Source organism: Giraffa tippelskirchi, chromosome 14 (genome assembly GCF_054371585.1).
Source record: "Giraffa tippelskirchi isolate mGirTip1 chromosome 14, T2T-mGirTip1v1.2.pri, whole genome shotgun sequence".
Lineage (NCBI taxonomy): Eukaryota > Metazoa > Chordata > Mammalia > Artiodactyla > Giraffidae > Giraffa > Giraffa tippelskirchi.
The window spans coordinates 66,931,327-66,958,498 of record NC_137288.1 but is presented as its reverse complement, the minus strand read 5'-3'; the positions used below and the strand labels follow the sequence as shown (position 1 = coordinate 66,958,498).

The following is a 27,172-nucleotide window of genomic DNA, read 5'->3' as shown; positions in this document are numbered from 1 at the left end:
ATCTGTAATAAAGAGACGTTATGCTCTTGCCTGTGGAGGGCTTCGGCAAAGCTTGCTTCCAGGGAAGGTAACTCCAATCTTTCTAACTCTCAGTGGAGGCACACTGGCGACTGGGACTCAGAGTCCTGCTCTGAGGGCAGGGAGGCCTCACTTCCAGTACCAATCAGGTCAAACTGAGCAGGATATTGTCATAGCTGGTGTGCAGGGTTCTTGTTTGTAAACCGGGAGGACAGAAGTAGGTGTTTCCCAGGGCTCTTTCTGCTCCTGATGAATGTGAAATGAGTCGGCATCCTTCCTAAACGCCTTTTTCACTATTTGGTTTTAACTGGGGCTGTGTGCTTGGATTTTGGAAGAAGAGTGGAACAGGGGAGAAATATGTAAGAAAGGAGCCCAGTAATGAGAATGCACATGCATGTGGGAGGTAGTGGGTGGGTTCTGGTCCAGCAGTTGAGGAGGAAAAATGAGGACAGGAAAACCAAAAGAAAAAGATCAGGCATAAGTTGTAAACAAGAAAAGAAAGGCTTGGAAAATAATGTCTCCACTGTATTGGATCAAGACCAGTGTGATTTAATGCTATTCTTGAACTTGACGGGTGAGACCTCATATTTGACTCATTAGAACTAAGAGGATATAGTGCTGGACTTGCTTTAACTAAAAAAAACTGCATGTAACAGGTGAGAAGGGAGAATTCTTCAGGTGACCCAGTAGGCTTTAAAAAAAAAATCAGTGCGAATGTACTAGATGATTTTAAGAAGAGGGATTGAGGGTTGTGTCAGGAATAAGGCTATTAAGATATATGTTTAATAAAACATGATAAACTGGGACTTGACCGGTGGTCCAGCGGTTAACACTCTGTGCTTCCAACACAGCATGTGGGTTTGAACACAGGTATGGGTTTGAACCCTGGTCAAGAGCTAGGATCCCACATGTCTTGTGGCAAAAAGAAAAAAAAAAAAGGGATAAAAATAAACAAAAACAAACATGATAAAAAGTTCAGAAACAGACTAAATTATATACAGAAATTATTATATAATAAAGGTGGTATTTAAAATCAATGGGGAAATGCTGTTTTCAGTAATTGACACTGGAACAATAGACTAAGTTATTAAAATTGCTAAAAATTAAAAAAAATTATTTATTTTTAATTGAAGGATAATTGCATTACAATATTGTGTTGGTTTCTGCCACACATCAACATGGATCAGCCATAGGTATACATATGTCCCCTCTCTCTTGAGTCTCCCCCCCATTTCCCACCACATCCCACTCCTCCTGGTTGTCTCAGAGCCTGGTTTGAATTCCCTGAGTCATACAGCAAATTCCCACTGGCTGTCTATTCTACATACAGTATTGTGGATGTTTCCTTGCTACTCTCTCCATTCATCTCACCCTCTTTTTCCCTTATTTAAATTAGATTCTCTTTAGAAGGTTACATTTCTAGTTCATGTATTTTTTAACCTAAATGAAATTCTAGTAGGTTAAAGATTTTCAGTATAAAAATGAAACTGTGAAATAACTAGAATAAAATTTAAGATAGTATTTTTGTAATATCAAGGTGGAAAAGGCCTCTCTATACCTGATACCCAGGTTAAAAATCATAAAAAGAAAAGTTTGATAAATTAGATCATATAAGGTTACAACAAAACAAAGAAAAATTAAAGTATGAGAAACAGAATATCACATGGTCAAAAATATCTACAATAATTTATATGTGGAAGCAATCTAAGTGTCCATCAACAGATGAATGGATAACGAAAATGTGGGACATATATACAACGGAATACTACTCAGCCATAAAAAAGAGTAAATTTTACCATTTGTAACAACATGGATAGACATAGAAGGTATTATACTCAGTAATCATGGCATCTGGTCCCATTACATCATGGGAAATAGATGGGGAAACAGTGGAAACAGTGTCAGACTTTATTTTGGGGGGGCTCCAAAATCATTGCAGATGGTGATTGCAGCCGTGAAATTAAAAGACGCTTACTCCTTGGAAGGAAAGTTATGACCAACCTAGACAGCATATTAAAAAGCAGAGACATTACTTTGCCAACAAAGGTCCGTCTAGTCAAGCCTATGATTTTTCCAGTAGTCATGTATGGATGTGAGAGTTGGACTGTGAAGAAAGCTCAGCACCGAAGCCTTGATGCTTTTGAACTGTGGTGATGGAGAAGACTCTTGAGAGTCCCTTGGACTGCAAGGAGATCCAACCAGTCCATCCTAAAGGAGATCAGTCCTGGGTGTTCATTGGAAAGACTGATGTTGAAGCTGAAACTCCAATACTTTGGCCACCGCATGCGAAGAGTTGACTCATTGGAAAAGACCCTGATTCTGGGAGGGGTTAGGGGCAGGAGGAGAAGGGGACAACAGAGGATGAGATGGCTGGGTGACATCGCGGACTCGATGGACATGGGTTTGGGTAGGCTCCGGGAGTTGGTGATGGACAGGGAGGCCTGGCGTGCTGTGATTCATGGGGTCGCAGAGTCGGACACGACTGAGCAACTGAACTGAACTGATGCTCAGTGAAATAAGTTATACAAAGGAAGACAAAACACTGTATGTTATCACTTATATGTGGAATCTTAAAAAGATAAAGCAAATGAATATAACAAAACAGAGACAGACTCACAGATATGAACTAGTGGTTACCAGTGGAGAAGAAAGGCAGGGGGCGAGATGGGTAGGCGATTAAGAGGTACAAACCTCTATATATAAAATAAATAAGCTGCGAGGATATATTGCACAGCATTGGGAATATAACCAATATTCTATAATAACTTTAGAGTATAATCTATAAAAATTTTGAATCACTATGTTGTACACCTGAATTTAATAAAATATTGTAAATCAACTACACATCAATTTAAAATACCATTTACAAACAAAAAATGACAAGGTAAAGTATATTGAAGCATATATGTAAAAAGGATCTTTCAATTTTTTAAATTATATTGAAGTCTGTCACATCAAAAAAAAAAAGATGAAAGCCCCAAGAAAAAAAATGGGGGAAAGGATATAAGTGAGAAATCCACATAAAAATTTGCACTGAAGTTCCCACAAATGAATAAACAAATATGTAGTAAAATGTTGAGATTTCATACTGTGCAAGATGGAAAAAAAATCAGTCCCTTGTTGGTGAAGGTGTCAGAAAATAAACAGTCTCTTCCTTTGATTGGGGAAGGTAAATTGTGCAGTCATTCAGAACGATAATCAGGCAAAGGTACTCTTTCATCTACTCATTTAAATGGCAATTTTTTCCTATGAACATTATAAATGTTGAAACAAAAAACATTATTTTAATTGCAGAAAATACAAGCTCAAATAGCCATCAAAAAAGAATATACTTAAAATATCATATTGCATCTGTACAATGAAACACCATGCAGTCTTTGCACTGCTTAGGTAGATGTACTTTTGACCAAATGGAAAGATTTCCACGAAGTAAAAAGATACGAAAAGAAGCAGCTTGCATAGACAGTATGAATTCATCTTTATATTAAGACCTGTAAGTTTTCAATAAAGTGGTTTGAAGAATAAAATAAAATGAGGGGGACTTCCCTGGTGGCCCAGCAGTGAAGAATCCACCTTTCTGCTGCAGGGAGCACAGGTTCAATCCCTGATTGGAAAACTAAAATCCTGCAAGCTGCATAGCACAGCTAAAAAAAAAAATTTTAAAGTAATAGAAATTTTTAAAAAAATGAGTGAATCACAAAAAAGACATGAAATCGTATACACAAAGAGATGTACACCAAAATATTAAACATCAGGTCTATGCGATAGATTTTATCTGATAATTTTTGTCATTTTCTGAAAGTATTTGTAATGAGAATAAACCAGTTTTAAAAAATTCATTTTATTGAAGTATAGTTGATTTACAAAGTTGTGCTCATTTCTGCTGTACAGCAAAGTGATTTAGTTACATTATATATACGTATATATATATATATATATATATATACTTTTTTGTATTCTTTTCCATTTGGTTTAATATAGAGTATTGAATAGAGTTCTCTGTGCTATACAAGCAGGACCTTGTTGTTTATCCATTTTATATATAATAGTTGGTATCTGCTAACCCCAGACTCCCAAATCTTCCCTTCCTCATATCCCTTCCCCTTGGCAACCACAGAGTATGCACTTTTTAAATAAACCTTTAAAGATACCCCAATTGAAATATAAATATGTAAGAACGTTTGTGAAGAAAATGATATCTATTATAATCAAACACATCTTTGCATATTCTGATGAGTTATGGAAAAGTAGGGAAGAAAGGGTGCAGATTCTGGCACTTCTGGCCAGCTCAGGTGCATCTGAGAAAAGTCCTCAGGCAGAGCTCAGGTGTCAAGGTGGGAGGGGGAGACAGGTAACAGAACTGTGCGTCGGAGCCACTGGTGCTGTCTGCTGCAAGGTCTAAGCTAGTGTGAAAAGGATGCAATTCACACGTGAGATGGCTTTCAATGTGATTTACTTCTGGACCAGCAAACAAGCAGTCTAGAGGTCACGGCAAGATCAGGACTCAAGTAAGTGAACGCAGGGTGCTTCTGTTGCCCCCTTCCCACAACACTCTGCCCCTCCAGGGGGTCCTGGGTATGAACTTGGAATCCAATAGTCTCCGCAGCCCTCTGAGTGCACTCAGAGCTTCAGGCTCCACGTTTAAGCATCAGACCAAGGGATGGGTTCTGTCAGCCCTCAGGATTCATGTTATGACTTCATATTCTACCTCTTGGACTTGCATGGGAACCCACTCCAGTCTTCTTGCCTGGAGAATCCCATGGACTGAGGAGCCTGGTGGGCTACAGTCCATAGGGTCACAAAGAGTTGGACATGACCGAAGCGACTGAACACGCCCACACGCACAGCATTTCTGAGACCCAAGAAACAGGATGACATGGTTAGATCACATTTTCAACATCAACCTCAATAAATATAATAAATACAGTGGTGAGTTTTGTTTATTGTCTCCTCATTCCATTGTTTCTTTGACAATTCTATTTGTATTGGCAAAGCAAATTTGGTATAATGCCAAAGCAAAATTTAATAAGTACTATTTTAGGATGCAAATAAATGCAACCAAGGATGCAGTTTTCTGATAGTTTGGTTTGAAGTAAGGGCAAATTTAGACCATCTAGAGAAATTGATAGAATATATCCTCCACTATGAATATTATTTTTTACAATCAAACTTTTGTTGTACTCTTTGGATGGCAAGGAGTTCAAGGAAACACTATGCAATAAGTTTTTGTTTGTGTGCAGCTGGTTACGAACAGATTTATATGTTTTGGCAATCAATCAACCAAGCCAAAAGATAGGGCTGACATTCACTTAAGAAAGTTAACAAGTGTTACTTGAACTTCCCTGGGTCAGGAAGATCCCCTGGAGGAGGAAATGGCAACCAGCCCATTTTCTAGCCTGGAAAATCCCATGGTCGGAGGAGACTGGCAGGCTATCGTCCGTAGGGTCACAATGAGTGAGACCTGTCTGAGCACACACACACGTACACATACACAACTAGGATATATGCTTCATAGATGATCACTGCTATTTCTTTATAGAGTTCCATACTATCTGTTACATTGCTAACATTTAAAGAATTTCTGTATTTAGAGTCAATAGATTTAGTTATATTTCATTCTTCTAATTGCAGGGTTTCTGTGTGTGTGTGTGTGTGTGTGTGTGTGTGTGTGTGTGTGTGTTGAGCATTGTTTCAGTATGTTATTCAAAAGAAAAGTGCCTTGTAACAAAAAAGTTTATGGCATGTGCATTTTGATATCTCTTTAAAACGTATGCAATGAATTGGCTTCACAACCTGGCATTTTCAGGGAAGGTGTGACCAAGTAGCTTCATTATTGATAAATATTTTAAAACACGTGGTATTTACCCAGAAGGTCCCAAAGGCTCAATGTGCCTGCTGCAGAAATGGCATGTAATAAAAAACTCCAGAATGAAATTTCAGAGGAAAAAAGGATACTGCACTTAAACAAAAATTCAATAAAAGAAATGTTAGAAAATCCCCAAAGCATTTCAACCAAGTTATGGATTAATTGCTTGGCACGTTTCCTTTTTTAATTCCAAGCTGCCTTTTTGTTAGCTGAGTAAACAAAGCATCTAGAATAAGTCAACTTCAGCCAGCGATGACAGCCCATTAGCATCATGACTGATAATAATGATGATCCCCAAAGGCTTTGACAAGGTCCATACATGAGCGATATTTGACCAGTAGGGACCAGATTGAGAAGAACAGCAAAAAAAGGCTCTTCATCTTTCCAATTAAAAAAAAATAGTGAAATAAATGGGCAGAATAAGAAGGGCCTGTCTTCTGGCTGTGTCCAGACTTCCACAGAATAGATCCAGGGTCCCTTCTGGAGGGGGGCTAGAGGTACAGCTTGCAATTCTTCCTGTGGGGTCGAGGGAAGTGAGGAGGAATTCTTACATCCTAAATCCAGCAGTCTTTACCAGGCTGCTGTGGTACTGAAGGGTTTTAGGGCTCGAAAGCGATTGATTGCTGCATCACAAAATTGGTAGTTAGTACACTTGTTCACGCCTCAAGGAAAATGTTTTCATTAGAGATCATTTTATTTACATAATGTAGATCCTATCTCCTCCTCTCCTCCCTGAATTCTCTGTGAGTTCCTAAAGAACAAGGGCTCTGCCTAGCGTATTGTTTGCAGAAGGTGTATAGTGAATATTAAATAACGTTCAGTTACAGACAAGAGGCATTCAGATTAGGTTTGTTTTAAAAAAAGAAAAAAGCAACTACACAGCACTTCTTTCCTCCAGAAAAAAAACAAGATGGATCATCTAAATGAATCAAAACTTACATTTGGGTTCTGATCTTTGGCAGTGCTCTGTCATGGGTATTACTATTCGCGCTACATTCTGGATTTTCCCAAAGATAAAATGATGCGATTCACGTAAGGAAGAATGATCCTAATGCATCAGGAAACCACGAGAGGAGTGGTGTGAGATGAATCACAAACTAATAGGCCACCAACCCAGAATCTCTGTGACCTTCAAAATCTTGACATCGTACTCATTTATTTTAAAACGAAAACTTTGCCCAGATAAATGCACAGAGAAACCTGGCTTCTGCCTGCGTTTCATGATGGAGATTACTGCTTGCTTCTGTGACTACTTAAACCTGGGGGTGAATTTGAACCCTAATAGTTTTTCATTCCCTCCAGGTGCTGTGTTTCTACTGAAATACTGAGTTTATACACACCACTCCCGTTGTGATTAAAGCCAAAAAAAAAGAGTGCTCTAAAGAAATAAACAGCTGGCAGTTTCAAGTTGAAAGAGACAGTAGAGATGAATTGATTCAATGGTTTAATTTGACAAATAAGGAAACTGAGTCCCAAAGGGGCTTAATCTGATCCAATATTACACAAGAGCTGATGCAGGTATATATTTATTATGGAGATCAGTTGCTCAGGCATGTCTGACTCTTTGCAATCCCATGGACTCTAGTCCACTAGGCTCCTCTGTCCATGGAATTTTCCAGGTGAGTATACTGGAACGGGTTGCCATTTCTTACTCCAGGTGGTGTTTCTGATCCAGGGATCAAACCCAAGTCTCTTGCGTCTCCTGCATTGGCAAGCAGATTCTTTACCACTACTGCTAGCTGGGAACCTCACTAAGGCATAAAAAGTGGGAAAAAAACACCAACCCACCATTTGGAAAACATTATTTATATACAGGAGGATTATGGTCAGTATTTTAAAGCTGTATTGACCTAAGGTTTAGGTGTAGGATTAGCCTATGGTTACTGCTAGAAAAACCTTGTTGAAGACATTTATACTATACAGTTGTATTTTCTGAACTTAGAGACACTTCAGTGCTTTTTCTTGTTCAGTGACTATTGTAGATAAGGCTTTTACTGGGTGCTATGAGGATATGAAACAATGCAAACATCGCTGCTTCATTCCCAAGAAATTATAATTTGTTAAATTAATTAAACAAGAGGTCATTAGACTGAGGTGGCTCAAACGCACAACAATCTATGTAAACACCAAAGTCTAAGCCTGTACATGCCTTGCAGTCATGAAATTGAAACCTAAGGATGACCAATCAGAAACAGCCAATGAGGTTTTAAGCTATAGCCAAGCAATAATTTCCTTTCTTTCTTTCTGCACTTTCTCTACGTAAGTATTTCTCAGCTTCTGTTGGCAGAGAACTCCTAACTACTTCTGGTTTGGCACTGCCTGATTTGAATCCATTTTAAACTCTCACAATTAAAAAAATGCCTCAGTTTATCTTTTAACAAAGTTCAGCACGAGAGGTAACAAAGTGAATCAGTTATGTAACTCAGATCAGAACATGATTGCCGTGTCTATAATGACACAAGTACTAGAGAAAGTTTGAAAGAGGAATGAATAGCTTTGATAGAAATTAGAGAAAAAGATTCTAAGATGTGGCTAGCATCGAAGAAGGACTTGACAGATTATGTTGGGAAAAATCCTTCCAGGAGAAAGGTATAGAGAAACGTATAGAAAAAATGGAAGCTTGGGATGCATTTGAAGAAAGTGAAAGTGTTAGTTGGTCTGTCATGTCTGATTCTTTGCAACCCCATGGAGACCGCCAGGCTCCTCTGTCCATGGGGTTCTCCAGGCAAGAATACTGGAGTAGGTAGTCCTTCCGGTCTCCAGGGGATCTTCCTAACCCAGGGGTCAAACCCATGTCCCCCGCATCTCCTGCATTGCAGGCAGATTCTATATGATTGAGCCTCCAGGGAAGCCCTGGGATGCATTTGGGGAACAGCAAACTTAGTGATTTGATGAACACAGAGATTTCTATGATTGGGGGTGTGATAGGTATGGGACCAGAAAGTGGAAGTCTTCAACCACAAAAGCTAAGACCCAAGTTTGATGTGCTGCTTTTCATCGTATTACATTTAAAATCTCTCCAAGGAAAAGTGAGTTGAAGAGATATAGACCCTTTCCTTCTAAAGAATCCCAGGGAACACAATATCCAAAGAGTTCGAATGTGGCTGTAGTCTTATCTAGCTCTAGATGGCTAAATGGTTAATTCCGTCTAGAATTAATTCCATCCTTTTGCAGAGGGGGTAGACATCAGACCATGAAGCCCCTTGGAGGTCAGATTAAAAAATATATGAGTCCAGCTCATATTTTCCCACTTCTTACTTCCTTTTTTTCTTTCTTTAGATAGCAATTTGGGGGGTTTAAGTTTAAAGCCTATATAAATGTATACACACACACACACACACACACACACACACACATATATGAAAAGTGTAAGTTGCTCGGTCATGTCCGACTCTTTGCAACCCAGTGGAGTATACAGTCCGTGGAATTCTCCAGGCCAGAATACTGGAGTGGGTAGCCTTTCCCATCTCCAGGGGATCTTCCCAACCCAGGAATCGAACCCAGGTCTCCTGCATTGCAGGTGGATTCTTTACCCACTGAGCCACAAGGGAAGCCCATATATATATAAAAGTAGCTTTACCTCCCAATAATCCCATCATAAGTTGAAAATATCATAAGTCAAAAATGCATTAATTGCTCCTAACCTTCATCATAGCTTAGCCTGGCCAAACTTACACATGCTCAGAACACTTCCATTAGCCCACAGTTGGGAAAAATCATCCAACACAAAAGTCTAGTTGATAATCCAGTGTTGAATAACTCCTAATTTATTGAAGATTGTACTGGAAGTGAAAAACAGAATGGTTGAACGGGTCTAGAATGATTGTAAATGTGTCTGTTGCTTATTTGCATAACCTTGAGGCTGACTGGGAGCTGTGGCTTGTTGCCCTGCCTAGCATCATGAGAGGATCAACTCACATATCACCTTGGAAAAGGTCAAAAGTCAACACTGGAAGTACAATTTCTGCTGAATTCGCATTGTTTTTGCATCGCTGTAAAATCAAAATTTTTTGTCCAAACTTCCTAAGGCAGCAGCTATCTGTAATTATTTGGGACTGTGCTGGCCCATACAGTAGCCACCAGCTGCCGGTGACTGAGCGCGAGACCTGTGGCTTACCCAGACGAAGATATGCGGCGACCAGTGAAAGTGGCTTTCGGAGTCTCAGTGAAGTAAGAAGGACACGAGCTATCTCAATAATGTTTACATTGATCACCTGTGGAAGTTAGACTATTTTGGATATGCTGAGTTAGATAAAATACATTATTAAAAAAATCACTTTTACCTATTTCTTTTTTCTTTTTTACCGTTTTCAATGTGGGTATTAGAAAATTTTAAATGATATATTAGACTTGTATTCTATTTCCGCTGGATGGTCTGGGTTAAAATGATTCTAATGTGCTTTTTAAGGGCACGGCAGGTCATGTGTGGTTAAATACTTTACTGAAATATCGTCCTGAGCCAAAGCAAATTTGCTATTAAGGCAAGACCATTGTCATTAAATAAACGTCAATAATTTAGACAGGAGCTAGGCTGGCAGTCAGCATTGCCTGCTGGATGGAAAAGGAGTTTGCTAAGCAAGTGAACACTGGCCACTAACTTGACCACAGGCTTGAGCCTACTTAGGAGTAATAATGCAACAATCATCTGGGAGCATCCTTGCATTTGAACAACTAATTGAAAATTATGTGTCATACAAATGTATATTTATTGTCAGGGGACTTTTACTTAGTAATAATTTAGTACAGCTAAAAATAATATAATTAGTAGCTAACTCCTTCAAAATTTTATAATTCACAGTTTAAAAAAGCTCATTCCAGACCTCTAATAAATCTAAATTAAAGAGGCTTGAGTTTATTTCCCATGGCTTAATCCATCGGCGTTTCTGTATTCATAAAGCTGAGTACTATTGTTATAAAATGAGACCAAATAAATAGACAAAATGTCTCACAACGAGGACCTGCTAGACAACACAAATCTGAAAACATCATGACACAATTCAGGCTTAAGAAAAGGCCAGAGTGAAGCCTGGATGAGAGAGGAGTTTGGGGGAGAATGGATACAGGTATATGTATGGCTGAGTCCCTTCACTGTTCACCTGAAACTATCACAACGTTGTTTGTTAATGGGCTACACCTCAATACAGAAGAAAATTTTTTAAAAAAGGAAATTGCTGGGTAGGCTCATTACAAGCAGAGGGAGTCAGAATCTGAGACTGGGGTACAAGTTAATAATAATTATTATTATTCTAATTTTGGTTGTGGGCAATTTGTTTTAGCCATAAGTACAATACATTTCATAAAACAGTCAGGTATGCATGTCAGTGAGAACACTCACTCTGGGTGACGGCAAGACAGAAATCCCACACCACCAGTTTTAAAGTCAAGGACTCTATGCACTGACTTCAGCAGAGGAAGTGGCAGGGATGGTCTCAAATATGACCCACAAATTTGTAGAATAACAGCCTGTTAAACCCTAAATCTCAGGGGCTCTTTTTAAAAAAAGATGCAATACTCACACTTAAAAAACCAACTGTATTTCCCACCTTCCTTGGGGTCTGGCAGAAAATTCTTGATTGAGCTATACTAAGACAAACAGTCCACCCCATGTTGCAATAAAAAAGGGTGCAGAAACAGGCATAAATGTTTTAATATGGGAACCTTCTGTCTCTGCGGTGATTCATTCCATTGCTTGTTCTGATCCTCCCCACTTCCATTACCCATCATAGTTCCACAGAAGAATGTCATAATTATTTACTCTAGACCCAAACAGGACCTCCCTCAAATTCATTTTCAAAACCAAGCATCTTTAATTGAATCATGGTTGTTTTTATCTAAGCATAGAAAATAAAACCAGAGAATTTCCTAAGCTGCCATTGTACAGAAGCTGCAGGAAATTGATTACAGAGAGGGTACGGAGGCTGTTGTATTCACTTTCTTACAGAAACATCTGATTGTTTTAGGATTTCAGTATGGTAAATGCATTCCTTTGGTGAATACGATTTTAGTGCATAGAATAAGGTTTGTTATGGGCTCTTCACTTATAAAAGAAGACATTTCATAATGCAATAGTCTTAACATGTAAACCTCAGATGTATTTCCAGGCACAAGTGGTTAAGAACTCAAAAACAAGTAATTATCAATAGCACGTGTCTATGGTGGAAGAAGCATCAGCTGAAACAAGTTATATTTATGACATTGGCAAGAAGGATACATTAATTGACTGCAGGAAGGAGCCAACATAATATTTACTTTGGATTTTCAAAAGGATGTGAAGAAGATCCTATCAACTCAAATGCACTTAGCTTTATTTTGTAAGGAAAAGCTCAAGAGGATACTAACCAGAGGAGAATGGACTGGGGTGTACCTGAAGCCTTGTGATTCCATTGGAGTCATCCAGAAGGAGTCAGCTAAGTGGACAGTCTCACGTTGATAGCACAAGATAACATTTCTGGATCTTTAAGAGAGCTGTGCTTTTCAAAGAGATAGTTACTAAGATGCTTTTGGGGTGGAATTTTCTGTAATGTTGGATGTGGTCCTGCTTTTTCTCAGAGGAGCTTCTGCTCATGTTAGGCTTTCTTTAGGGAATAAATTCCCTTCTATTCCTAACTCTGCTTACCCAGCTCCACCTACATTTTAAGGCTACATTCAAATCCATACCTTCTAAAAAATTCCAAATTTGACTCCCGATGTGTGCCTTGCTGAAGGCCATCTTTCCTTTCCATAAATGCCACAGCCACGGTGCACTCTGGCACTATTTTTCTTCATTATATTTATACATTGGATTTATGTCCTTCATTAGGGTGTAAAGGCCTAAAGGTCAGGCTCTGTGTCTTGTTTGATTTTGTTATTCTGCCTTCTTCTTTTCCTCCTGCCCCAAACTGCCAAGCAGAAGTCTTATCCATAGAAAGAAAGAGTAGCTCAGTCGTTTCCGACTCTTTGCGACCCCATGGACCATAGCCTGCCAGGCTCCTCTGTCCATGGGATTCTCCAGGCAAGAATACTGGAGTAGGTTGCCATTGTCTTCTCCAGGGGATCTTCCCAACCCGGGGATCGAACCTGGGTCTCCCGCATTGCAGGCTGATGCTTTACCTTCTGAGCCACAAGGGAAGCCCAATAGAAGGTGCTTAATAAATTATTTTTTGAAAGAATCAATGAAATACAGTGCTAACCTTACTGTGGAGAGAATAACAGATCAAGGATCTTGCTTTCAGTTAATTTAAATCTGTGAGTCAGATGTGAAGGATCCTTGACATTACAATTGCCACTCTTGAATGACATTCTCAGACTGCCCTTTGAATCTCTGACACTCCCTGCTAAAATTCTGGATGTCCTCTGCTGAAGTACTAAATAGATTGAAGAAAACTACCCAAGATGAAGGAAAAAATGGTTTTGAGAATTTGTGGGTATCTTTTGAACTAATTGGGTGTGATACAAAAAAAAAAAAAATTGAGAATTACTTTACAACCAGACAAAATTTTAAAATCTATAGAAGCAAATGTTATTTTAAGGTACATAATGTATGGGACACAATTTCCATTAATCGATTCTACCTCAAAAAAAAAAAAAAAACTGAAAAAAATTTATGAGAGGAAGAGAGGAAAAGCTTCTAGGTTTTACAATCTGAATCTTATTCTCTACTTACCTTTCTTTTATATATAATGTCAAGTAACAATAAAGATATAGGAAAATACTTGGAAATTTCCATCTAAAACAATTTTTAAAAATAGAATTAGTCCTTATTTGTAAAAAAATTTTATTTCTTTATTATTTTTCAGCCATGCTGTATCTTCATTGCTGCACATGGGCTTTCTCTAGTCGTCATGCGCAGGCTCTTAAATGCAATGGCTTTTCTCACTGCAGAGCATGGGCTCTAAGGGCACGTGGGCATAGCAGTTATGGTGTGTGGGCTTAGCAGCCCTGCAGCATGCAGCATCCTCCCAGACCAGGAATCGAACCCATGTCCCCCTGAATTGCAGGGCGGATTCCTAACCACTAGACCACCAGGGAAGTCCTGAAACAATTTCTATTTGGTGTATCTAGCTAGTAGCCAAAAATGGTTAAAGAAATCCTTGAATTATATTGATGATTTTCTTAGTTTCACATTAATTATTAGACTAAGAAACCTGACGACCTAATCACTCCTCAAGAAGAAATTGGCATATCAATTTCCAGTGGAAGGATGTAGAACAGACCATGGTTTTAGGAACATGTGGCTACTGGACCAGTTACAAAGCTCAGCAAATATTACGGTGGAGGAGAGACCTTATCTATTCTAAGGCTCTCCTGGCTATGCTTTGCAATTCATTTTTGAATCAGGTGTCAGATATCTTTGGTGATCCCTCTGATGTATCAGTTCTCTGTGTCTTCCTTCCCTCTGCCACATCTTCTGAGGAGCTCTTCAGCTGGCCTTCTGTTTGTTATTTCTGGCACTTCCCCTAACATCTGTGCTTCTCTGAGGATAAACTTTGTCTGAAGCAGGTTAGCCAAAGTGACCATATTAGTTTTTCTCACCTGGAGAATGGTCCTTGTTATCTCAGCGGTGGAAGAAAGATCTATCCTTTGTGGCTAGGGCTCTCCTAGGACTAGAATGTGCTCTGTGGTCATGGCCAGGCCCATGTTGTTTCTGGTGGGGGGGTTGCAGTTCATCCTTTTCTCGGGGGGTGGTCTCCCTGGTTATCCTATCTCCTGAATCAGAGTGCCTTGCAGGGCCCAGGACCTTGATGTTCTCACATGTGTTTTTATAATACGATCAGCCCCTGTTTTCTGTTATCTCACAGACTTTCATCTGTCTGTCAGATGACAATGTCGGATAATAATGTTTCATCATTATTTTCTCTAGAAAATTCCAGTCCATGATTATGGTTAACAAAAGCTTGCTCAGGAAGAATGACTATTTCCCTTGTGTTTCAGTTTGTTAAATGAGGCAGTATGTTCAAGGAGGGTAAATGTCTGATCTCAGTTGGCTAAAGCCCAGTGTTAGAAAGGTCAGCTTTACAGGGTCTCGTTTCAGACGGACTGATTAGCAGGCTTTGATCCGTTACTATTTTTTCAAGCATTTTCTTTGCTTCCATATCCTTCATCACAATATATACAAACAGTGTTTTATACTTCGTATGTGCTGTGTGCTTAGTCGCTCAGTCGTGTCCGACTCTTTGCGACCCTATGGACTGTAGCTGCCAGGCTCCTCTGTCCATGGGGATTCTCCAGGCAGGAATACTGGAGTGGGTTGCCATGCCCTCCTCCAGGGGATCTTCCCAAACCAGGGATTGAACCCAGGTCTCCCGCACTGCAGGCAGATTCTTTACAGTCTGAGCCACCAGGGAAGCCCATTTTATACTTCATAAGGGTGTTGCAAAGATTAAATAAGTAAATACTTTTATAATTCTTGAAGCAAGCATATGGTAAGCTCTCAAGAGATGTTCTATGCTATTGTTATAATACTATGATTCATTCAGTATTTTAACAAATAACTACTTAGCACTTACCATGAGCCAGGCTCTGTGCCGGGTGCTGGTCATTCACAATGGACCAATGAGTTATTACTGTGAAGAGTGCTCTAAAGAAGTTTAGAGGGTTGTCTGTCAGTCCAGATCAAGCCTAGTCCAGGGGATTTAGGTAAGACAACTTTTAAGAAGTGGCACTGTCAGTTCAGATCAAGGAATCCAAAGATTATCCTTATCTAAAAGATCTACTTCATTTCTTTTCAGTGCTGTGTAATATTCCACAATGTAATCAGACCATGATTTACTCATCCACTGCCATGACAAACAATGTTCTAATGAATGTCCTTGTATATATATCCTTGTGCTCTCTGTAGTGTTCTGTAGGCAGACACAGTGAATTAGAATTTCTGGGTCAAATCATAAGGTCTTTAGTGTTAAATGACACTGCCAAACCAAGTAGCATTGTAATAAGCTTTGTAAATATGCCATTAACTTATGTCCACTAAATAAACAAAATGTGTAATAGATGGTTGTGTGAAATTTGGATTTTGCGTTCATTCCCCAAATGTTTATGAAGCATTAAACTGGACCAGGTACTCTATTAAGGAGTGGGTTATGTTCATCTATCCTTCTTTCAATGGTACTTTCTGAAAACACTTTGGATAGGGCCTGGCATAGAGCATTCAGTCAAAGCTGGCTATTTCTCTTTGTTCCTCCTCATCTTCTTATTTCTCTGATGAAGGTGATTTTTCTCTCTTGTAATTCAAAATATTTTTTGTCATATGACTTGTTTAGCATTTATTACTTATCATTTTGCCCTTGCATTATTATTATCTTTTTATGCTCGGAACCAAGGTAACTACTGGTGAGCTTCCTTGGGCAGTCATTGCAGGAATACTGTCAAAGTTTGGGACTATGGGAGAAGCTGGCAGGTGTTTGAAAGCACAGTTTTATTTTTTCTTTCTTTTTTAATCGTGGCAAAAAATCACATAATGTGAAGGCTACCTTCTTAAATTTTTTTTAACAAGTAATTTTATTTATTGATTTCGGCTTTGCTGGGTCTTGGTTGCTGAGCATGGGCTTTCTCTAGTTGCTACGAGTGGGGGCCGCTCTCCAGTTGCATTGCTCAGGCTTCTCACTGCAGTGGCTTTGTGTGTTGTGGAGCACAGGCTCTAAGCGTGCGGGCTGCAGCAGCGGTGGCACGTGGGCTCAATAGCGGTGGCTCCTTGGCTCTGAAGCACAGGCTCAGAGGTTGTGGCACACAGACTTAGCTGTTCCACGGCATGTGGGATCCTCCCAAACCAGGGATCAAACCTGTGTCTCCCGCATTGGCAGGCAGATTCTGTACTACTGAGCCACCAGGGAAGCCCCTACCCTCTTAAATTTTTAATGTGTACAGTACAGTATTGGGAACTACATGCCTATCATGTAGCAGTAGATCTTTCTCATCTCGTATGGGTGAACCTCTTTACCTACCGAACAGCAACTCTCCTTTTCCCTCTCCCCCTAGGCCCTGGTAATTATCATTCCGACTTCCTGCTTCTATGAACCTGAAGATCTTAGATGCCTCATAAAAATGGAATCATGCAGTATTTGTTTTCTGACTGCTTATGTCACTGAGCATCGCGCCCTGTTTTCTTGGGTAGGGGTTACAGTCAGGGTAGATCCTTGTGATTCTGTAGAATATACCCTCCATGTGGCTAGTCCTATGGGGCCTGAGTGGAGGATAACTGTATTAAGATCCTATTTCTTTCTTTTTTAAAAAAATATTCCTTTATTTATCCAGGTTTTAGTTGCAGGATCTTCCATTTTCATTGTGGCATGCTGGATCTTTCGCTGTAGCCTGTGGGATCTAGTTCCTGACCAGGCATGGAACCTGGGCACACGCATTGGGAGCTCACAATCTTAGCCACCAGACTACCAGGGAAGTCTCAAGGGTCTATTTCTATGATAGAGGCCTCCTACACATTCTCTTTTGAGACTCTTAAAATCCGAAGAGGTAGGTCCAATGATCAATGGTTTTTTTTTCTTTAATTTATTGAAGTATAATTGATTTACAATGTTGTGTTAGTTTTAAGTGTATAGCAAAGTGAATCAGTCACACATATACATATATCCACTCTTTTTTTTAAGATTCTTTTCCCATACAGGCCATTACAGAGTATTGAGTAGAGTTCCCTGTGCTATACAGCAGGTTCTTATTAGTTATCTATTTTAAAGATAATAGTGTGTAGATGTCAATCCCAGTCTCCCAATTTATCTCTCCCTCACTTATCTTCTGGTGATGATAAGTCTGGTTTTTTTTTGTTTTTTTACATTTGTGACTCTACTTCTGTTTGTAAATAAATTCACTTGTACCCTTTTAAAATTTTTATTTAATTGCTGTACTATTTTATTTTAGCTCCCGCATAGAAGCAATATTGTATGATATTTGTCTTTCTGGGATTGATATCTGACTGACATTGATTGAGAACCCAGAAAGGCTGGTCCACGTCATTACTGACCACACAGTCAGGCCTGGAGGTGCAGAGATTTTGATCCATGTCTCTCTCACTCCAAAGTTCGTGTTTGAAAACAATATCCTCAAGTTTCTTTTCTGTGAAGGTCAAAGTCGTCTAGCTTCTAGCTGTGAGATCAAAATATGGCAGACATGGCATGACTTTGAAATTTGTGTGTCTCTAGACCTGCCTTTGAAAGTCCATGTGTTACTGTCCAAATGGGCTCTTTTCCTGTTTCCATGGACTCATGTGACCCAACTCCAGTGACCCAGCCCAGATTCCTCCACTCCCCTTTCATCCAGTCCACATCAGAACTGAGCGACGGCCCTTACTTGCTTTGGCAGATGGTGCTAATGTTGATGGTTGGTTTCACATGTGTCCTACAGACAAATCTTGGCTTTGTGAGACCATAAGGGGTGGTGGTGGGGTCTTAAGTCGGGGCTCTTCTGATCATGGGTGGGAGAAAACATCCTCTGCAGGGGACCACTCCTCACCCTCCCTCCAGTCCCCCGGCCCTCTCCCCACTTTTCCTGGCATTTTCCTAACCCTCAGGCTCTCTAGCCTTTGGGAGAAGGGACTAGCCTTCTAGCTACTGTCCTCGAAACAGACGAAGGGAAATTACTTGGTCCCTCATACATGAGCAATAACAAACACGGAGGCTCATTAAACTTCCCTTTTTATTTCTTCAAGATTTCTTCCATTAAGCATTCTGTTCTCCCGTCAAAATCTGAAGCGTGCTCCAGCAGCCCTTGTGTAGCCAAATATACGATGGGTCCATTCATTTAGCATATTGTCGTTTTCAGACGTTATGTCTTGTCAAAGAAAGACACTCACAGAAATAAAACAAAAGAACAGAAGTCTCCAAATGAATGGGCTTGCTTTGTGGAGGAGAAAGTTGAAGTATTAAAATCGCTCATCAGATGTTCTGAAAAATCATTTCAGCTGCTCAGAAAAAAAAAAAAAGAAACAAAATTTTATTTTGAAGGATGTGTTCCAAGAACTTCCCCTTTGATTTTTTTTTTTTTTAAAGCCATCTGTCATGTTTGTTTCATTCCAGCCTTGAAGTAAATAGATTTAGAGCGTCTACAGCGGCCATTGAAACCTTCCGCAGAAGAACAGAAAGCAGCCTGCTCCGTCAGTGCCCTTCTGGTATACTTTAATCAAAAGGCTTTGAAATTGAAAAAAAAATATCCATAGACATTTTGCTTGAGTTGGAATATGGTGTGCAGAACACAGGATGTTATTTTGACCTACCGTTGAATGTCGCAAAACTTTCGCTGTTACTCTGGGCGGCAAGGAGAGACTAATGCAGAATGACTTTTTATAGGCACCAGGGTATTTCTTTTCCCCTTTTATTCTTTGGTTGAGCCCTCTGAACATAAGACTTCATTTTCCGGATAGAGGTGAGCCCTGGGAGTGCAACTCCTCATTTAGAATAAAGAAGCATGACTTTTCAGTTCAGCTTGTCTGCTTAACCTCGTGATGTGATTTTCACTTTCTTACTGATTTCCCCACAAAGCTTGTTCTACCCCAGAAGAATCCCTAAGGTGTTGAGACGTTTCTCCTGGTCTTTCCTTTTGAACCTGATGCTTTTGTCCCCTCAAGGCCACATGGAAAGAAGACCCTTGAACTGGGCGTAGCTCCCTCCCTTGAGACTTGAATAATTGTTTCCTGTAAAAGGAGGCTTTCAGAGATCAATAACGGCCTCGGGGCAGGGAAGAAAACAAGCATGTGAGAAACTCATTATAATATAAAAATATTCTAAATAAATAAATGGCAAGTACTAACATGCTCAAAATAAGAGTGTGGAAGTGACTGACAAAGTGTGAGCTTGTAAACTCGGATACAGAGCTGTGCAGAAGCTCCGTGATGATTAAAAATGACGGTGCTTATAGACGAGTTCAGTGATAATTTGTTTAAAATAGATGGGCCAACTCTACCGCTTATATGTGTGGATAGAAGGAAAATTAGCATACAGTGTAGGCTGTGAAAGTAGCCTGATTAATAGTTTAAAACATCAAGGACTGATTAAAATGTAAACAGAACTTAAGAAGCAATGTGAGGGCACTGAAATGTTTACTGAAGGAATGATATCATGTTTGGGATTAGCCTCAAGGTAACCCAGCCTGTATGTGGTGGGGAAGGGGCTGGTGAGGATGCAGAGAAGACATGATGGTTTAAGCATCAGTAGTCTTTGGAACTGGGTGAAAGGTACCTAAGGGGGCGACATTTCCAGAAGAAAATAAAAGGATGAAAGGGCAAAACAATGTGACACATTGAGGGATTTTGGAATATTGGAGTGCTTTATCTGAGCTTGAGGTGGAAAAGCATAGTCTCTAGATGTAGCTTATTTTGACAAGTTTTCCTTAAATATTGATCAGGGACAAGATAGAGGTGGGATGACCATTAATGATTCTTTTGTCTTACTCCAGTGGGCAGAGCTCAGAAAGAAAAGGGAAAGCTGCCTTGTTAATTTCATTTTATTTAAGTAAATGATAAACTGATTTTTTAAAATTAATTTAAAATGCTATCTTATAATTCAGATATTTGCATTATTTGTTTTCTCCCCTAGTAGAGGGTAAGTTATTTAAATTGCTGACTTTGCTTCTTGGATAACTTTATACCTGTTACAGGATCTAGTAGAGAGTTTGGTCTGTATTTAGCACTTAGTACCTTTTTGGGTATTGGGTGAATGTGCTTAGTAGCTCAGTTATGTCCGACTCTTTGCAACCCCATGGACTGTAGCCCGCCAGACTCCTCTGTCCATGGGGGTTCTCCAGGCAAGTATACTGGAGTGGATTGATGTGCCCTCCTCCAGGGATTCTTCCCAACTCAGGGATCGAACCCAGGTCTCCCACATTGCAGGTGGATTCTTTACCATCTGAGCCACCAGGGAAGCCCGTTGGGTGAATAATAACTTCAAACATGCATATCTGATCAAACATTTTAGACTCCCAATTGTATACCTTATTCACAATAAATGCACTCCAAACCACATTGAAAGCTGGAACATATCATTGTTCTTATCAGCGCTAAGAAGAGAATAATGGATAGTATATCTTTTTTTCCCACCCTCACTCCCCACCTTTCTATTGGATCTTGGAATGCCCTATGCTCAGTTTACATCTGCAAATACATATATAATTTGGAGCTGTTTGACAGAGCACGTTCTCGTTTTCAAGTTAAACTGAGGGGAATGGCTTATGTCCGTGACAGATCCCGGAGAGTTGGTTTTTCCAAAACAGAATTCTGTGAAGTCTTCAGATTTTTCAAAATGCTTTCAATTTGGTGATGTTGTTGGAAAAATATTTTCTTCCAAATCAGTGTGCAGTGTAAAACAGAAGGGCTCAGGCCTCATTGCTTTGCATTAGCAAGAATGAGAAGTATCATTACCGTCTTTGATTCAAACAGTAATTCCTGCTGCTGGGGGAGCTGAGCCGCTCTGGAAAGAAGCAGGAGCCTGTTGGTAGTGCTAATATTCCACAGCACTTGAAAATACCGTACCTGTGTCTTAGTAGTGGGTAGACTGATAGTTCAAACTGTGATTTGTAACACATTGGTGAATATCTTGACACTTGGGTCAGGTCTGATGTTCGATGAGAAGACAGAAATTAGCATGTTTGGTTATGATTCTGTTGTGATCACAGCAAAAGAGACCCTCATCCCACATCTGGCCCATGTATTACTGTTTCTCCAGGACCTCAGAGACTTGTCTGTATTTTTGGAAGTCTTTGGTGCTTGGCGCCAAACTGAAGCCGACAACAATCTGTTTATTTATTTTCTGAGAGGGAATGTTCTGGAAGGACCAGATGGGAAGAACTCTTATGGGCAGTCTTCGAGTGACGCTCAGAACAAAGTTTAAAATCAGGTATTTTCACTGCAGATGTGATTGTCCTTCCACCCTGAGTGTCTCTGAGAAAAGAATCTGATTCCCCCAGTCCCAGAGCAGGAGGATCCCCCAGGGCAGAGTTAGAAGGAGATCAGACAAAGCAGGATCACTGCATTGCTCTTCAGCAGAGTCAGCCTGGAGTTCTTTCTGTCAACACAAGGTTATATTTACACCACCTTAGAAATAAAACGCCAACACAAGAGAGAAATAACTCACAGAGTTTCACTTAAGCCATATTTTCAAATGACCTCATAGAATCTTTAGTTTCTACCTGGAAATAACTCTAGACCTGAGTACTTTCAGCAACTCAGGGAAATGTGACTTGTGAATCTAATTCTTCAAACTGAATCACAATCTTTTGGTCTGGAAAACTCGTCTCAAAAAATAGAAGTGCTGGGGACTTCCCTGGCAGTCCAGTGGTTAGGACTTTGCCTTCTTCAGCTGTTTGCAGGCCAGAAAGAAGGATCTTACCAGAAACCAAAGAATCAGGCTCTCACCCAGAACTGAATGTGCCAGCACCTTGATTTTGGACTCCTCAGCCTCCAGAACTGTGAGAAATAAATATTCTTTTTGTCTTTTTGTTAAAAAGACTTCACCTTCCACTGCGGGAAGTGTGGGTTCGACCCCTGGTCGAGAGTTAAAATCCCATATGCCTCACAGCCGAAAAAGCAAAACATAGAACAGAAGCAATATTGTAATACATTCAATAAAGACTGTAAAAATGGTCCAGATCAAACAAGTCTTTAAAAGAAATACTAAATGTACAGGACTGGGTGGTAAAGTAAACTGTCTTGGTCTCCTCTGAGTAGTGGATGAGACTGCTCTGTCTCCGCCTTTCCCAGTCTCTTCTTTCTAGACCCCATGACGTCTCTCTCCCACTCCCTTTAACTGCTCACAATCTCTCCACTTTTTTTTTCTCTTCTTTGCTCCCTCCTTCCCTTCTTTTCTCCTTCATTCCTTCCCTCTCTCTCTTCCTGACTCCCTTTCTCACACATAAGCACATTCTTTTTCTTCTTACCAAAATCTGCTTCCTGTTAAGGGTCTGGGAAAATTTCATACAGACAAAATGTTACGCCTCTTTGAAACATATTCTTGGGTTTTTTGAAAAGAAATCAAAAGTTAAAGGGAAGAAGAAAAGAAAAGAAACCTCAGACATTCAGGCTTCAGAAATAATAGGTGAGAGGAGTATATTGTGGGACAGAAGAACTGTCTGTGAGCCACTTTCTACCTATGAGACCTTTGGGTATTAAACTGCTGTCGTCCACATCTGTAACCTGGGAGATGCTTGTGAACAGCTCAGGAGAGAGGGCACGCCAGAAAGAAAGCAAAAAAAAAAAAAAAAAAAAACCCAAAAAAACTTCGGGGGAAAATGTCCTCAAATGCCTAGAAAGTTCTAGTGTTTATGTGTTAATTTTTATTTTTTAAATGAAGAAACTTATGACTAGATGACAAAGACGCAAAGAACAGATTGGTTCCAAATAGCTCAACAGGCCTTCAACTTTTGCTCTGTGTTTGGCTGATCCCTTTGGGACAAAAAATGCCTGTGCTCATTTGCTAAGTCACATCATTTCATTGTGAGGCCACAGACTGTAGGCCGCCAGGCTGCTCTGTCCAGTGGGTTCTCCAGGCAAGAACACTGGGGTGGGTCGCCATTTCCTCTTCCAGGGAATTTTCCTGACCCAGGGATCGAAACTGCGTCTCCTGCATTGGCAGGAGATTCTTTACCACTGAGCTACCTGGGAAGCCCACATTTTTACCCCTATTGACAAATGCACCGCAGGGTCTGATTAACACATCTGCCCAGCCTGTAATTTGGAAGATATAATTAGTATTATTTACAAAGTGCCAAGAGTACATTGGCGTTCTGCAAAATACCGATGAAAAACCCAGAGTCCCTCCCCAGCAAGTTGGAGCGTGGCAGCCCCTGGTCTGGTAGCCAGCTCCACCCCTTTGATCTGGTCTCTGAATCTGGAACAGCTCCTTAACCAACGTGGAACAGGCCACACTGTTCAATGAGAGCCACACCCATGCTCATGCTTGGGAAAGATGTTGAAGTCAATTTCAGAGAAAAATTCCCAGGATTTGGGAACTTTAAAAAGGGGGAGACAGGTGGTTGCCATAGCAACTTTATCATCTACCCAGCGCACTGTGGGGTGGCTTCTCCCCACTTTTCACAGGGAAATTCCCAGACCTCGGCTTTAATTTGGGCAAGACCCCAAATTGAGGATTCAGTGGAGAAGGAGAAGGGGAAAAGAGAAAAGACTGAGGCAAGCACATCATCCACTAAGAATGAAGGGGGCAAAAGAGTTCTAGAAGATACCCATCTGAAATTACCACAAGATTGTAAATCAACTATGCTTCAATAAAACCTCTAAAAATGAAAAAAAAAAAACTTAGCAAATATGATAGGTAGAACATTATTTAAAGTTTTAAGAGTTTCAATACCTGATTCGTTTGACCCAAGGCAGAGTAGGAGTGCGTCAGAAGCACCTCACTCTGGTCCTGAGCATCCTCCGACTCTGAGAATTTCAGAAATAACAAAAATGATGCCCGGGGCAAACAGAAGGAGGAAGGAGGTGCTGCGGGGGGAGGAGGAGAAGGGAGAAGAGGGGAAGGAGGACTTGGTCCCACACTGGTCTGCTTGTTGGCGGCAAGCTCTGCCCTAAGATAATGAAGCTTCTGCAATCAAAGGATTAGGTGTGAACGGGTGTTCCAGAGATTTCACCAGACTTGTTTTGCAGGTCAAGGGCAATCCTTAAAAATTCTTGGATTTCTCTTCTCTGAATGCATTATCGTCCATTTCAGGAATAATGTTTAGCCTGAGGGCTTGTGATATATAGACTTTTCAATTAAAAAATATCTCTGCTGTCACTGCTCCTTCCATTTAACTTGTTAAGACACCTACATTCAGCTGCTAGCACTGTCTATTACGTCTACCTTAGACTCGCCAATATGTTTTCTTAAAGGGACAGCACAGGGTCGTTAATGGACTTGCAGGTTACCAGGGGAGATCAACCTCAAGCGTAGGGATCAACTGATAAAGACTTCAGAACGTGTGTCTTTACGCTAGGTAGGAAAAGGGAAGTTTAGATCCTCTTTCCAAGAATTTTGAGGATAAATCTCCAAGTCATCTTGTTACAGAAGAGTTTATAATTGAAAAAGATGACAAAAGAACGTGCAATTGAAAGTTACAAGTCTTAATATGTCTCTTATGCTTTCATCTTGATGAACCCTATTTTGTTGCAGATTACCAGTGGAATCCCCAGACCCATTGTAGTCTCCTCTCCAATCCCAACCTCCCTTCCTTGTACCAAGCTCCTGCTTGTCATGGGGTGATATTTTACAGGCAAAACTGTAGAAGCAGTATGAAATAGGTGAGAGCATAAAACAGGATGGTACGTGAAATCGCTTACTTAAATCAGGGGATAGAAGTTACTGCAAGCATCAATTTTTTTTAGAAGGCAAGATGTTCTATAGTAAAGGAAATAGTTTTTGTTTACAATAGCCAAGACATGGGTGCAACCTAAATGTCTGTCAACAGAGGAATGGATGAAGGAGATGTAGTACATATATCGGAGAAGGAAATGGCAACCCACTCCAGTATGCTTGCCTGGAGAATCCCAGGGACAGAGGAGCCTCGTGGGTTGCCGTCTATGGGGTCGCACAGAGTCAGACACGACTGAAGCTACTTAGCAGCAGCAGCAGCAGTACATATATACAATGGAATATTGCTCAGCCATTGAAAAGAATTAAATAATGCCATATGCAGCAACAGGGATGGACCTAGAAATTGTCACATTGAGTGAAGTAAGTCAGACAGAAAAGGGGAAAGATAGTTTGAGATCCCTTATATGTGGAATCTAAAAAGAAATAACACAAATGAAATGACAAAATAGAAAGAGACTCACAGAGAATGAGCTTACAGTTGCCGGGGTTGTTGGGGAGGATGGGGAGAAGGGATGGTTAAGGACTTTGGGATGGACATGTATACACTGCTATAATTAAAATGGATAACCAACAAGGACCTAGTGTATAGCACACGGAACTGTGCTTGATATCTTGTAGCAGCCTGGATGGGAGACGTGTTTGGGGGAGAATGGATACTTGTATATATAGAGCTGAGTCCCTTTGCTGTTTACCTGAAACTATTAATATCACAATGCTGTTAACTGGCTAAACCCCAATACAAAAATAAAAAGTTAAAAAAAAAGAGTTTGATCAACCATATTTCTACCCACAAGTTTTTCAACATGAGCTTTTGCTGGTAGTCCTGGGACTCCCCCAAAGGAAGAAAAGGAGTCTGTGAGCTCTTGTTAATAAGTTGAAAAGCCTACTAGATATTGTATACCAGAACTGAGATTGCATTGAAATTATATCCAATACCTTCGGTGTGGTGACCTTGCCATGTGATCCAAAGTTCTTAGTGACTGTTGTTTGGGTTCATAATACATAAAATGTTGAAAAACAAGTTAATTTTTTGCAATAACTTTTTGAAGACATAAACTTTTTAAACACGGGGTCCATAGAAGAAAGCATAACTTTAAAAAGGAAATGTTAGTTTCTGTGAGTACTCAAAAAGTCACTGATCATTAAGATTTTTGGCTGAATGGTGAGTACTCCAACATTTAAAGTTCTTTGATTCTTATATCAAAATATAAACATAAATATCAGATTAGATTCTCTAATTAAATAATTGAGATGGCTATCCAGTGACATTTGGAAGACAACTCAACCAACCAGAAGATCTTGGCAAACTAGCATGATTTCATAGTATGTAAATTTCAATTAAGCATGCAAATTTGTGATAACATTATATAAAATAATAATTTTACACCCAGAAATGAAAATAGCCTGATTTTCAAAAAATAAAAAGCCCTAATAAATGGTTCTGTAATTTCAAAGCTGGGGGAGATGAGGGCTTTATAACCCCTGTGATGCCATTGCCACCTGGCAGCCTTGCTTGAACTTGTCCACAGAACCATTTACCCTTCTTTGTCTCTATGTGCGTCTGCATGCTAAGTTGCTCTGTCATGTCTGATTCTCTGTGACCCTATGGACTGTGGCCCACCAGGCTCCTCTGCCCATGGGATTCTCCAGGCAAGAATACTGGGGTGGGTTGCCATGCTCTCTTCCAGAAAATCTTCCCAGCCCAGAGATTGAACTTGCTACTGCTGCATTGCCGGCAGATTCTTTACCACGGAGCCACAAGAGAAGCCCTCTTTGTCTCTATCTCGGGTTTTTTTTTCCCACTTGGGAAATTGTACGAGTGATTCCAGTGACAATTCTATGTTTTCAACATTCAACATTGTTGTAGGTTAAAATCTCTTGCCTAGAACATGTCTGACTCATTGCTAGTGTGTGATAAATACTTGTAAATGAATGACTAAATTTTCTTTTTTCTTTACATCTTATAGGAGTAGCAACTGAGTATTCACCGAATGCTGGTGTTTTTAGTGCT

General features: G+C 40.1%; 1 long non-coding RNA gene across 1 annotated transcript in view; it reads left to right on the top strand.

Moving 5' to 3' along the window:
* Positions 1 to 27,172, top strand: part of LOC145534736 (uncharacterized) — a 176,904-nt gene that overhangs the window by 58,734 nt on the left and 90,998 nt on the right. The gene's annotated exons all lie outside the window — the stretch shown is intronic.